The 12708-nt window shown below is 37.6% G+C and overlaps 1 protein-coding gene across 3 annotated transcripts in view; it reads left to right on the forward strand.

Moving 5' to 3' along the window:
• The window catches only part of SPoCk (secretory pathway calcium atpase), a 55542-nt gene that overhangs the window by 7854 nt on the left and 34980 nt on the right, over positions 1-12708 (forward strand). Inside the window, exon 1 of one of the 3 annotated variants that reach the window (XM_089245658.1) lies at positions 8318-8566. The exons of the other annotated variants lie outside the window; for them this stretch is intronic. The gene's annotated coding sequence lies outside the window, so the exon portion shown is untranslated. Of the gene's footprint in view, positions 1-8317; positions 8567-12708 lie in introns of those variants that run through there. 3 annotated transcript variants of the gene reach the window in all.

Raw genomic sequence — 12708 nt, forward strand, 5'->3', positions numbered from 1 at the left:
GACTCCGCCCACTATTAGTTGATTGACAGGACGGGGGGGGGGTTGAAAACCTGTTATCAGGAGAAGAAATTTTAAGAGGGTTTTGAGAACCCGAGATATCTCGGGATTGCCGCTGTAGAGGTTAAACAAATGAAGCTGGGATTTATATTTCCAATGTGTCACGTCGATTTGAAGTGCCCCAACGTATCTCGAGATCCAACAGGGGTTCCGCAAAGTGTTATTTCAATTTTTCTCAAAGTGTGCGTCGCTGTGAGCTGTAGACATTGATTTGTGCTCCTTTGAAGTGATTCTTTTATAGATGAAAATATCTACTAAACTATTTATTCTGTGTAGCCAGAGACGAACCTTGAAATGGGCAAGGGAGCCGCAAGTGACAAACGTTTGAGAGCCACTCTACTATTCTGATCTCGTGCCAAAGGGTAATGCATGGACGTAAAAAAATGTGGGAATTTCTTCGGTAGCTAGACAAGTGACGGCATTTTATTTCAGAATATAAGGATCCTTCCAGTGAAATTCCATCACTTATAAGGGGAGAAATTTGGCTTCAAAGAGGCCGTGCCATGATGCGACATGGGTGGCACTTAGGTATCAACAAATTATATGGTCCGCGATGGATCTTTTCAAGAATTGTAATCTTCGGCACAGAGTATTGTAGTACACTTATAGGCAGCTTATGAGGGAAAAAAATAGAATTTTGCGCAATCTCTCGCTGTACGGGTAGTGGGTAACGAGCTGGTTGGATGTCAATGGAACGGCGGGTCAAGTCTCGCGACGCTATGAATGAATCGATATTTCGTGTGGAGTTTTTTGCTTCTGAATCGCAGAAACTATCTGATATCAAAGTTGGGCAAAAAAAAAAAAACCGGTCGAAAAGGAAGGAATACTGTATAGAAAAATCCATAGACCCGATATTTCTCTCTGACTGGGTTTGCCTATTTCAAAATATGATATTGCTGGCGTTGGATGAAAAGTTTAGCTGATCAAATATTGACTTCCTCCTGCTAAGCCGATTTCATGTGACTGACATTTTCGGGACTAGGCACCAGAATTATTGTTTGTTTATTGAAAACTGCGCGTTGTTGCTGGAATTGTGATGTCATGTTTGACTTGAAGCTTCGACGTACTATCACAGTGGTTCTCAATCAGGGGTGCGGGAGTGCAGTTTTGGGGGTGCGAGTTTTAAGAAAAATGTCCAGGTTGACATGTTAAATTTTCCATTCAGGAAAATTTAAATAATAAAAACTGGATTTTTCGATTATTTAAAAAACATGAAATTATACAGACATTTTGACGCCTCATCTTTTAATTTCCGCTTGTATCACAAATGAAGCACGTAAAGTTCACGTAACAAAAGTTTCTTTCTCGATTAGCGTTTTTTTTTTTCCAAGCCGAGCACAACTCAGGTCTATTGCCATAGGCAATTTACTACCTAGTGAGTTGTGCCGGAAGTGTAAGTGCGTGTACCTAACAGTCTGAGTGCGTATCTAGTGTTGTGTATGATTAGCGTTTGTCAGGGTTGTGGCGTGCCTTCTCGGGGGGACCCCTAAGGATTCTTATGCAAAATAAGCGTATATTTTTTGTGGGGCTCCATTTGGCTCGTGGCTCTTTGGCGGTGCCTAGTTACGGGCCTGGCAATCGTACTTTTTTCCCCATTTCGATTGAAGAAAAACACCATTAATGTCCAAAATATTTCGTACTTTGTTCACATTTGTACCTGCTGTTATATTAGCATGCTAGGTTTTTTTACATACTAAGCTGTTTCGAAACGGCCGCTTTGCAAACGTTAAAACGACATTCCTGTTGAAATTAATCGGGAGAAAAAGAACACTGTGTGTTTTGTGCATGCAAATGTAACCTAGGGAAGAAAAAACCATTGCAGACATGCATTTCACACCTTGTCAAATGCATGTGTGCTTTTTTCAGTATTACTGTAAGTGCGCCATTATCCCGTACGTTACAACTGTTAGAACGCGCGGTTGTACGCTGGAATAACTTCACAGGGCTGGCGTCCGCACCTTTTATTCACTGCGACGCAGACTTTTCTGGGTGGCTCTGCTCGTATACTCAATACACGTTAATTATACAGTTTGCACGTATTTAATCACAGAAGGAATCAATGATAAAGGTAAATAAACTGGGGAAAAAAGCCACAAGTTCCTAATGTGTTTCGACACACAATGGATGCCGTCTTCAGAGGATAAATACGCATAACTACTATCACGTTAACCGGGGATCCCACTTGAGTTTGCTATCAAATCTCAACGCCTCAGCTGGAAAAAACACGTCTGTTCGAGTCGGACGCAGTGATCAGAATGAAGTTGAGTGCCTGCATGTAAGTCTAGCGTTCAGCGTTCCTTCGGGATGTTTTATTTGTCTTTATGGTTGGTTCTTTCTGTGATTATATCGGACAAAGGATTATTACTCCCACATTTTGCACGTACCATTTAAACATGTGAAATATTTATTGACCTAGCTGGTTAAACAGAAGGGGGATCCGATACTTCCGGGTATGTATTAATCTTATTTATCCCCTATCTGGTGCATACCGAGTGCGACTTAAACATTGACTTCGTGATCAACGTGAATTTTAATTGTGATCAACTTTCGTGGCTTTTGCTGAACAATGCATTAATTCTGCAGCAATGTTAGCTTATGGACTGGGCCGTCCTTCAGTTGGCGAGCAATGCTTGCTCGTTTTTGCATTTATAAATCGGAGATTATTTGTCGTATTTTTTCCCTCGTATTTTGTCTGTGTTCGCGCTTTTTTTTTCCTTTTGACTTTAAAAATCAGTTTACATTAGGTCACCCTCAATCTGGTCTCCAACCCTTACATAGTGCTGCTTTGCGGTCTTGCGTTCATAGTGAGAACCCGATGACCATCCATGCTATGGCTAGGGAAATTCGGCAGGTCCTCCACAAGAACCCACAAATTCGCATATCTTGGATCAAAGCGCACGTGGGTGAGTGGGGGAACGAAGAAGCAGACGCAATAGCCAAAGCAGCGACAATCAATGGCGCACATTTAATTAAAATATTATTACCATCATCAACAGCGAAACAAAAGGCAAGAAAAGAAATACTCAATCTATGGCAAACCCGATGGAATGATGCCAAAACTGGAAGAAGTATCCACAAAATAGTACCAAAAGTTTCATACAACGCAAAAAATTGGAGCAGAGAACTTTTATTTTTTACAACCAATCACGGACCTTTTCCAAATTACCTTCACCGCTTCAAAAAACGAGGAACAGATCATTGCCTTTGTGGTGAAATCGGCACTCCCATCCATTACTTGACAACATGTACATTAACTGCACATCTAAAGCACATGGCTGTGCCCGCTGCTGAAAATGCCACACTCTGGATCAGAGAGATTTTTAAAAACAAAAGGAGAATAAATAAAGTCAAGAAAATAATTAGATGGATAGAAGACAATGAAGACAAAGTGATCCCACGGACGCCTTATCAGCCTATAGCAAAACTGCACAAACTGCACCACCTCGCCGCTCACAAAGAAAAAAAGAAACTGATCAACTACAAAGAAGACTGACTGATAGCACAAGACCAGTATAATGTATTGGAAATCGAACGATTTAAATTGAGGATGAAATCGATTATGAATTTTATCTGATTTATTATTGATTTCAATGTGATTTAGGACTTTATATTCGAATTAAGATTTAATATGGAATATATAGGATTATATGCTCGATTTCCGATTGTATACGTAGATTTGTGATCTCGCAATTGATTTTATACTTAGATTATGATTTTACACTTAGATTATGATTTTATAATTGTTATGATTGTAATGTATATTTTGTAATGTATGCTTTTTTATGAATAAATTTCCAGAGGTATCCAGTCCGTGTGGACAATGAGCCGATATTGCTATATGGCGATGTGGCCTGGGTATCTTTCGGTTTGACGGTTTCGTACTCCTCCGGAGGCATAGTGGTATTTGACTGATGTTGATTTTCTGTGGTTCTCAACTTCGAGGCAAGAATGCGAACCGATCTCCCCGTTAAAAGCCTTGCCACAGAAAGCAACAGACCCTACAACCAGGGCCGTAACTAGAATTTTTTAGTGGCATGATTTTGTCACCACTCTAAATGGTCCGTCCCACGAGAGTTTGCTAGGAGACGCTAGGTAAGATAATTAAAGTTAATGAAAGTCTTTGTTGGACATAAACTGCAAAAACCACATCCGGCGTGAAGTAATCCGTACTTGTTCGGTCATTCACAAAGGAAGACGCTCGTTCCGCTGCCTTTGTATTGAAAGCCATAAAAATTATTGCTTCCCCCGAGGCGACCGCGGACCCTGACAAAGACTTTTATTATTTTTAACTTTAATTATCTTACCCAGCGTCCCCTAGCAAACTCTCGTGGGACGGTCCTTTAAAGTTTGCTGTCCGGGGCAGCTGTCCTATCTCCCCCCCCCCCGTTTCCGGCTCTGCTTAACGCCACAAACACAGATGGCAGCATCACACACAATCGTTTTTCGGCCAAGATCAAAGGGCAGCATCACACACATAATAATACTGGTGTTGCAAGTACACACATTTCCAGCTCAACTACTAGGGGGCCGTTCAAGTATTACGTCATCATCATCGATTGGGGGGGGAAAGGGGGTTTCCGATTTGCTGGCTTTTGATGGCAAGGGGGGGGGGGTTGGATAATGCTTACGTCATCAACCACCCTTTATGAAAATATGAGTTGGATTCAGAGGGGCATAGCTGATGACGAAATTTTGCTGACAAGGGGGGGGGGGTCAAAAATGGCTAAAAATTTGCTTACGTAGTACTTGAACGGCCCCTAGGTAGTAAATTAGCCATGGCGATAGACCGAAGTTGCGTTCGGCTTAAAAGAAACTCTCATATACATATGTGATTTTACTACCTTAAATACTGCCATAATAGTAAATGAAAATGATCCCGCGAGCCCCTTACAAAGTAATCATGGACCCACAGGGGTCCGCGGGCACAGGTTGGAAAGCACTGGTCTAGACACCTGCATACACAGATCAAGGGCTATAATGTGTGGGAGTAAAGGACCAACCTGTGAAGAAACGTCCCGTATCATACGTGGGATAACCAATATTTTCTGGAATATATTTAATATTTTATGAAATATGTATTTCTAGCTCTTTGGAGAAGTGATCTCACGCCCCTCTGGCTACGCGCCTGGTCTCGACCTCCTAGGTTATATCTTCTAGGTTATCTAGGTCAGGAGGTCGTGGCCTTGGGCCCCTCCATAAAATATTTGCTTTCATAGTAGTAGGCGATATCTTCTGGGGACAAAAAAACTGTTTTCATTACAATTTTTTCCCCCTTCAAATTTATATTTATTTTCCGAAAAAATTTTCAAAGTAATTTTTGAAATAAAAATTGAAATGAAAAACGCGGTAAGAATCTCGCCAAAAGTTTTAGCTCTCTTCACTGTGTTATTAAAGACCGCTACATACTATTACGTTACGTGGGACCACGTTACGTCAGAGTATTGTGTAGCGGCCTTAACCCTTCAGGTGGCAATTAGAAATCACGGAAACCCCATCCCAAAATGCCATATCTTTTTTATTTCTTCTGATTTTCAGCAGGTGCAAGCTGAGAGGTATAGGGAGAAGTTTTCCACTGCGAAAAACCAACTTTTAACAAAATATCTGGGCTTTTCAATGCTAAAATAAGGCTTTTATGGAAGCGAGATATCTCGTCATTGCCGCTTAAAGGGTTAAGTTTGAGTGTATTTCCCGAAAAAATAATTTTAAAGAGCACACACTCCCGTTTCCAAAATTTTAAGGGATGCTTTTGTAAAAAAGAGGGTTTTTAGAAAAAAATGAAAAACAGAGAAATAACTGACTTTTGTTTTAAAAATTAACTAAAATTTGAAGAAGTATTTTCATTCCTTAACGAAATTTGGAAGTGAAACAATTTTCATCGTTAATTGGCTAACACTGCTCTTTGTAGACAAACTTTTTTTTTCGGCCTGGCGAAATCGATCTAAATTTTCTTTTTCCTCTTCATTCTTTTTTCTGTTTCCATTGACGGAACCTCGTCACCCCCCCCCCCCCAATTTCACAACAGCGGCGATAACCGCAATCACAAACTGCATTTTGTTTACTCTTGGCATCTAAAAACCGGCAGCCGGAAATGAAATCTTTTTACCGTCCATTTTGCCAACTTTTTATAACCTATCGCCAAGAAATTGTGCCAAAGTTCTCTTCTCCCCCTCGGTTTTGTGTACGTATATTGCAATTTGTATAGCTAAGGCCGGGATTACACTATAAAAGTTTGATAAAAGCCCTTTTATAAAACTTGAAAAATACAACTGATAAATGTACCGATTGTATTCGCGCAAATGCAACCAATACTCTTACTGGCTGCATTTTTTAAGGTTTTTTAAAAGAACTTTTATGAAACTTTTATAATGTAATGCCGGCCTAACCTAAGAGCCTTGAACCCCTTATATATACGCCTTTACATAATACCCCCTTTATATTATATCAGGCATCTTCAACCCGTTTCTCGCGAGCACCACGGTGCTCTCTGAAGCACCCAGAGTGCTCGATGCTCGTGTCCAATTTCGAGCTCGCGAGCACTTGATCAAAGCTCCATTTAAACACCTTTACACAAATCGCATTCAAGGATTGAAATCATCCGTTTTCATGCATTCGCATGTCAAACTTGCCGTAAGGGTGCTCTTCTTTTCATGATGGGTACAGGCAGTGCTCGTGACTAGCAAAAGATTGGAAACCTCTGTATTATATGAAGGCGTCTTAGCTAGCCTCTCTAAAAATCTTCGCTATCTCTGTTATGCCGGTATTACACTATAAAAGTTTGATAAAAGTTCGTTTATAAAACTTGAAAAGTGCAACCAATGGGCGGATTAGTTAAGTTCGCTCGAATGTAACAGATGTGCTTATTGGTTACATTTTTCACGTTTTATAAAAGGATTTTTATCAAAGTTTTATGGTTTAATACTGGCCTTATACCATTTAATGTAAAACTTTTTTTTATTGCGAATCTGTATCATCACACCAGAGCCGCCCTTAGGGAGGGTGGGTGCGGTTGCATCGGGCCCCGCATTCACGGGAAATTATTGGAGCCTTTCGCAATTCTAAAACTATTTTTTGCATTAATTCTGAAACTATTTTTTGCATTAATTCTGAAAATTTTTTTCTAGCGTTAATTCTGAAACTATTTTTTGCATTAATTCTGAAAATTTTTTTCTAGCGTTAATTCTGTATTTTTTCATTAATTCTGAATCTCTTCATCAATTCTGGATTTTTTTCCCTTCCACAAATTCTGAAATTGTTGCTTTCAATTCTGAAATTGTTGCTTTCAATTCTGAAATTGTTGCTTTCATCAATTCCAGAATTATTTCCTTCAATTCTGAGTTTTCATCGATTTTTAAATTATTTCTTTAATTATTTCTTTAATTATTTCTTTCATCAATTCTAAATTTTCATTAATTCTAGAATTATTTTTTTCATCTATTGTAGAATTTTTTTCATAAATTCTTTAATTTGTTCATCAATTCTTTAATTAGTTTTTGTTCATTAATTTTTTTAATTATTTCTTTCATCAATTCTGAGAATTTTTTGCTCCGTAAAAAAATTCCTAATTTTCACTAATTCTAGAAAATTTTTTCCCCTTAAATTCTGAAATTACAGTATTTGTTTCATCAATTCCGGAATTATTTCTTCCAATTCTGAATTTTCATTGCTTCTGGAATTATTTCTTCTCATAAATTCTCAAATCATTTGTTTCAATTATTTTTAATTCATCAAGTTTAAAATTTTCATTAGTTTCTGTAATTTTTTCGCTCAGTTCATCAATTTTTGTGTTAATCTATATTCAGTTGTGTGCACGGATATTTCTCAGCACAGGGCCGTAACTAGGGGGGGGGGGCAACTGCCCCGGGTGGCAATTTTAGGTGGAACAGAGAACACCGTTACAAAATTATCGAATTTTAAAGTTGCTGGGGTTGCAAAAATCCTAGTTACGGTCCTGCTCAGCATTCCTATATATAGTACATATTTTGAAATAGTCATTTTCCCTCCCCTAAAAAGAAGAATAAAAATCGAGGTGAAACCCTTGCTATAATATTTTTGCACTGGGTGCCCCACAAGCTCTTTAATACAGTTTTGGTGCCCCGTGAGTAAGGGCGGCCTCTGCCGACACCAGCTATATAGAAGGTGTTGCCCCCGCTGCATCACATGGGATGTTGTTTTGATACTCGTTGGCGGCGGTTTTCTTCGTTTTTGGCGTCATTCTTCACTCATCAACAGCATTTTGTTTAGTAATGCTCTGATAAATTTTAATAATGTTTCGTGGACAAAACGTAGACGCGTGCGGATATTTTTATTCTTCTCTTTTTTTAAATAATTTATCGGTATCTTCGAGTGTTGGACTGTTATTTTAGACTTGCGATCAAGCATAAAAGTTCCCTTTTACAGATAGAAATAACCGCTTATACATGTGTTTTTTTTCTAATGTTTACGCCATCCGGTGCCATTTGTAAACAACTCGTCACTTCCAACTTTGCTGGGAGAGCTCGTTCGTTCAAAGGTTTGTTTCATTAAAATATATACTATGTAAAATATGTGATAAATCGATTATTATGCATAATCGACTATCGTCTCGGCGAGTTTGATAAATTTGTCCCTTTTACCGGCGATTATGCATGATACCCAAGCGTAGTTGGTAAATTTGAGAAATACTAAAAAAAATATCATTTGCACCGGTGATTATGTACATAATACCCGTGTCATTGGTAAATTTTATAAATGCCAAAAAAATTGTACGTCATGATAATTTGATACGTAATATCGGGGTACGATCGTGAAATTTGTTGAATGAGATTTCATTATATCATGGGTATAGTCGTAAAATTTGTGAAATAGGGGTTCATTATATCGAGGTCTCGTTGTGGAGTTCCAATGAGAGTTTGTATTGGGGGTAAGATTGTAAAAGTTGTAGAAGTTCAAATAGGAGTTCATTATATAAAAAGGCACAATTTCAAAATTCATCAAATACGAGTTATTTCTGGGATGTTCCGCAAAATTCATTCCTTATATCTGATTCAGACTCTGATTCATAAGTACAGTTATCTAAATAATCTTTTCACACGTCAATGGGGCCAATTTATCTTACCATATTTAAAGATGCAAAATTAAAATTGCACATGATTACTGGCAAGAAAAGGGTTCAGTATGATTTATTATGTTTACCAACGGCATTCGGGTATTATGCTTAATCATCTGTAAATTTGAAAAAAAATTTGTATTTATTAACATTCCGATGGTTGCGTCAGATCTCTTAGATACACGGCTTCTTATTTCATATTCTTGGTGTAGTTTCTAATTTTTAATGACCTATTGCTAGTTTTCAAGAAATAAATGTTCTGTTGCGAATTTTTTGAATGCATAAATGTTCTGAGTTTTATGCCTTATTTTCCTCAACTTCTAAAGTTAAATACATCAGATTGTGGAAAGTTAGTCTCGTGTGTCATAGATATGAGGCAACCACCAATGCATCTCCTAGTGACGCATTTATTGGTGAGTTTAATTCACCAATGATGCTTTGGTATTATGTATAATCGCAGGTAAAAATGGTAACTATAGTGAAATTTATCAAACTTACCGAAATGATCAGCGATTATACAAAATAACCAGATTTATGACATTACTGTAACATATAGCCGTGTAATATTTTCTCTAATACCCATACATTTTTTATGTTTTAGACCTATGTATTTTGAAGAAAACTTTATTAATAATTTTTAATCATATAGGCCTATATAAAAGCTTGTTCTTTTTTTCAGCAGCCTTGTTAAGCATTTTTGCCTGTTATGGCGCCAGCCAAATTTTTTCTGTTTTGTCAAGTTCTGTCAATACCATTTTGGTACCTGGGATTTGTCAAACCTAGATTTACACTGTCCATTTATTATTGTATGACGTTGTAAACATCCTCTTAGTCAACACATATCTTTAATATATTGTAAATTATTTTGGTTGGGAGGTTTCAATGTATTTTTCACTCTACACAAGGGGTGCACAGCCTCTGGCTGGTTAAGGTGTGCATAAAAGAAATAGTCTACACATAGGCGTTTGCAGAATTTTCTCAAGGTGGGTGTTTTCAGATTTTTTTCCCTTCTTACTTTTTTTTCCTGTAAAATAACACTATAATCTTGGCTCAAGGGGGGGCATTAGAACCCCCCCCCCCTGCGTACACCAATGATTATATAACAAGCCAAGCACACTGATTCATGGCTCTTGAGTAACCAACTCATATACCTTACTCGTAGACTGAAAAAGGTTGCATATTCCTCCCCCACATTGTTTTGCTCCAAATGCAATGAGCGATATTGTCATTGGAAAAGATGATAGATCGGGTATTGTAGAAGTTACGAGAAACAATATGGAATTTGAAGGATCAGCATTAGGGAAAGGGGGGGGGGGGTGGGGGAGGAGATAAATAATGATGATAAAAAAGATAATCTGTTTCTGAGAAAAGAGCGGTAGGACAAATACGTCTAGGGGACTTTGGTATGTGCTGTATGAAACTTTTTTGGATATAGTATTTACTTCCAGGATAAGTCATTCTTGTGTTGTGAAGGTCATCTTTTGTTCTAATTGTTTGAGTTTTGAAAATTTGTTCAGTTTTTGTGGTGTTTAAAATTTTATAGCCAAGCATGTAAAATATGTTACAGTAAATGTTATAAATACAGTGATTATACATAATTTTGGTGAATTTAATAAATGTTGTGAATTTATCACATTTACCGGTGATTATGTATAATCCCAGGTTGTATAAGTAAATATGAAAAAGTCATCAGTGAATTACAAAAATTTACCGGACATTATGCTGTGTCTAGGACCATGAATTTTATCTTTAATGTTGATTACGTTTGCGGCATGTTGATAAATATGAATAAAGCCAGCATTATATCAAGACTGATAAGAAATTTATTTTTCTTTCTTCACACTTATTTCAATTTAATTTAGCTTTTATGGCAAAATACTTGTTTTGTACATATCACATACTAGGGTTTCTGCTCGAAAATTTCCACCCGCCCATTCTTGGGAATTTTTTGCAATTTCCTGTTTCAAATATTCAGAGAAAAATTTCCGGGAAATTGGGAAAAGTACTGTTGTGCCACATTAATACTGGAAATGAAATATAAAAGATTAAAAAAAAAATCAATGGGAATATTATTTAAAATTTAATTTTTTTTTAACCTATAGCACAGTATTACTTGGAAAAGAGATATGAGGGCTGGAGAAAGAATAGATTGAAAAAGAAAACGTGAAGGGGAGGGAGCTTCCAGTTTGTGTAACTGTACAAGAGCAACTCTGCCTACTATGAAATCCTTATACTGTTGGGGAAGTGGAAACACAAAAGATGAATGAAGGAGATAATATCTGAAAAAAGAAGATGGTGTTATGATTTGGGGCCTGTTGTGATTTCTAAATGTGTTATAGCATGTCAATAGCTGTCCAAATTATTCTGTGTGTGGGATCCATCCGTTTCTGAAAAAGACTGAAGCTCTCAACTATTCTTAAAAGTCAAATATGTATAATACCTAATAAAACACGAGATGAACGAAGGAGATAAGATCTGAAAAAAAAGGCATGCCTGTAGTAATTTCTAAATGTGTGTTATAGTGCAGCAATACCTATCCCAATTATTCTATGCCTGGGGTTCCTCCATTTCTGAAAAAGACAAGCTCTCTGCTATTCAAAGTTCTGTTAGGCCTCAGTCCCACGAGAGTTTGCTAGGGGACCCTTGGTGAGATAATTAAAGTCTTTGTCAGGATTCGCAGTCGTCTCGGGCCTCGGGGAAGCAATAATTTTTATGTCTTTCAATACAAAGGCAGCAGAACAAGCGTCTTCCTTTGAAAATGACCGGACAAGTACGGATTACTTCATTCCGGCTGTGGTTTTTGTGGTTTACGTCCAACAAAGACTTTTATTATCTTTATACTTTTATTAACATTAATTATCTTACCAAGGGTTCCCTAGCAAACTCTCGTGGGACTGAGGCTAAAGGTGCACTCACTTTGTTCCAGACTCTGCCAGGAAGTTGGGCTGGAAGAGATCTCGGCAAGGGATAAGTCCGCTAGCAGAGCCCCTGGCGTTCATTCATTCATTGCTATTCAAAGTCAAACATGCATAATACATAATATATTTTCCTCACTCATCAGCACCCCTTAGTTTATGGCCCTACTTAGGGGGCCCTTTTTTCCATGGAGAATAATTGTGTAATACCCACCACTTTCTTGCCTCTCGTCTCTCTGCAACCTCTTAATACTTAAAACTTATCCTTTTTGTCTTTTTTGCCTAACCACCTGCAAGTGATTGAAAGAGGAAGTTTTATGGCTTTAATTTGCTCATATATTTTTCCCCTTCCCTGGGAATGTTTTTCGTTCACAATTGACCCCACCCCCCTGTTTTTTAAGCAATCCTACAGAAAAATAAAAGAGTGATTGCAAGGGGGGGGGTTGCCTTTCTTTTTACTTTCAAGTGGGATGAGCACCATAAAGTTTTTACTCCTAATGCGAATCATTGCTCATTATTTTAGTCAAAATTTATACGAAAATTTTGCTCATTAACCGAAGTTCCAATGTATATATATATTTTTTATGCTTCTTATCATTCAGTTCAAAGTAAGTAATATTACTTATTTCCTGCAAAGCAGAATATTCTGAA

The sequence above is a fragment of the Pholcus phalangioides genome, unplaced genomic scaffold (assembly GCF_987345545.1).
Source record: "Pholcus phalangioides strain wild (caught in Gottingen) unplaced genomic scaffold, Ppha-v1.0 ptg000016l_1, whole genome shotgun sequence".
Lineage (NCBI taxonomy): Eukaryota > Metazoa > Arthropoda > Arachnida > Araneae > Pholcidae > Pholcus > Pholcus phalangioides.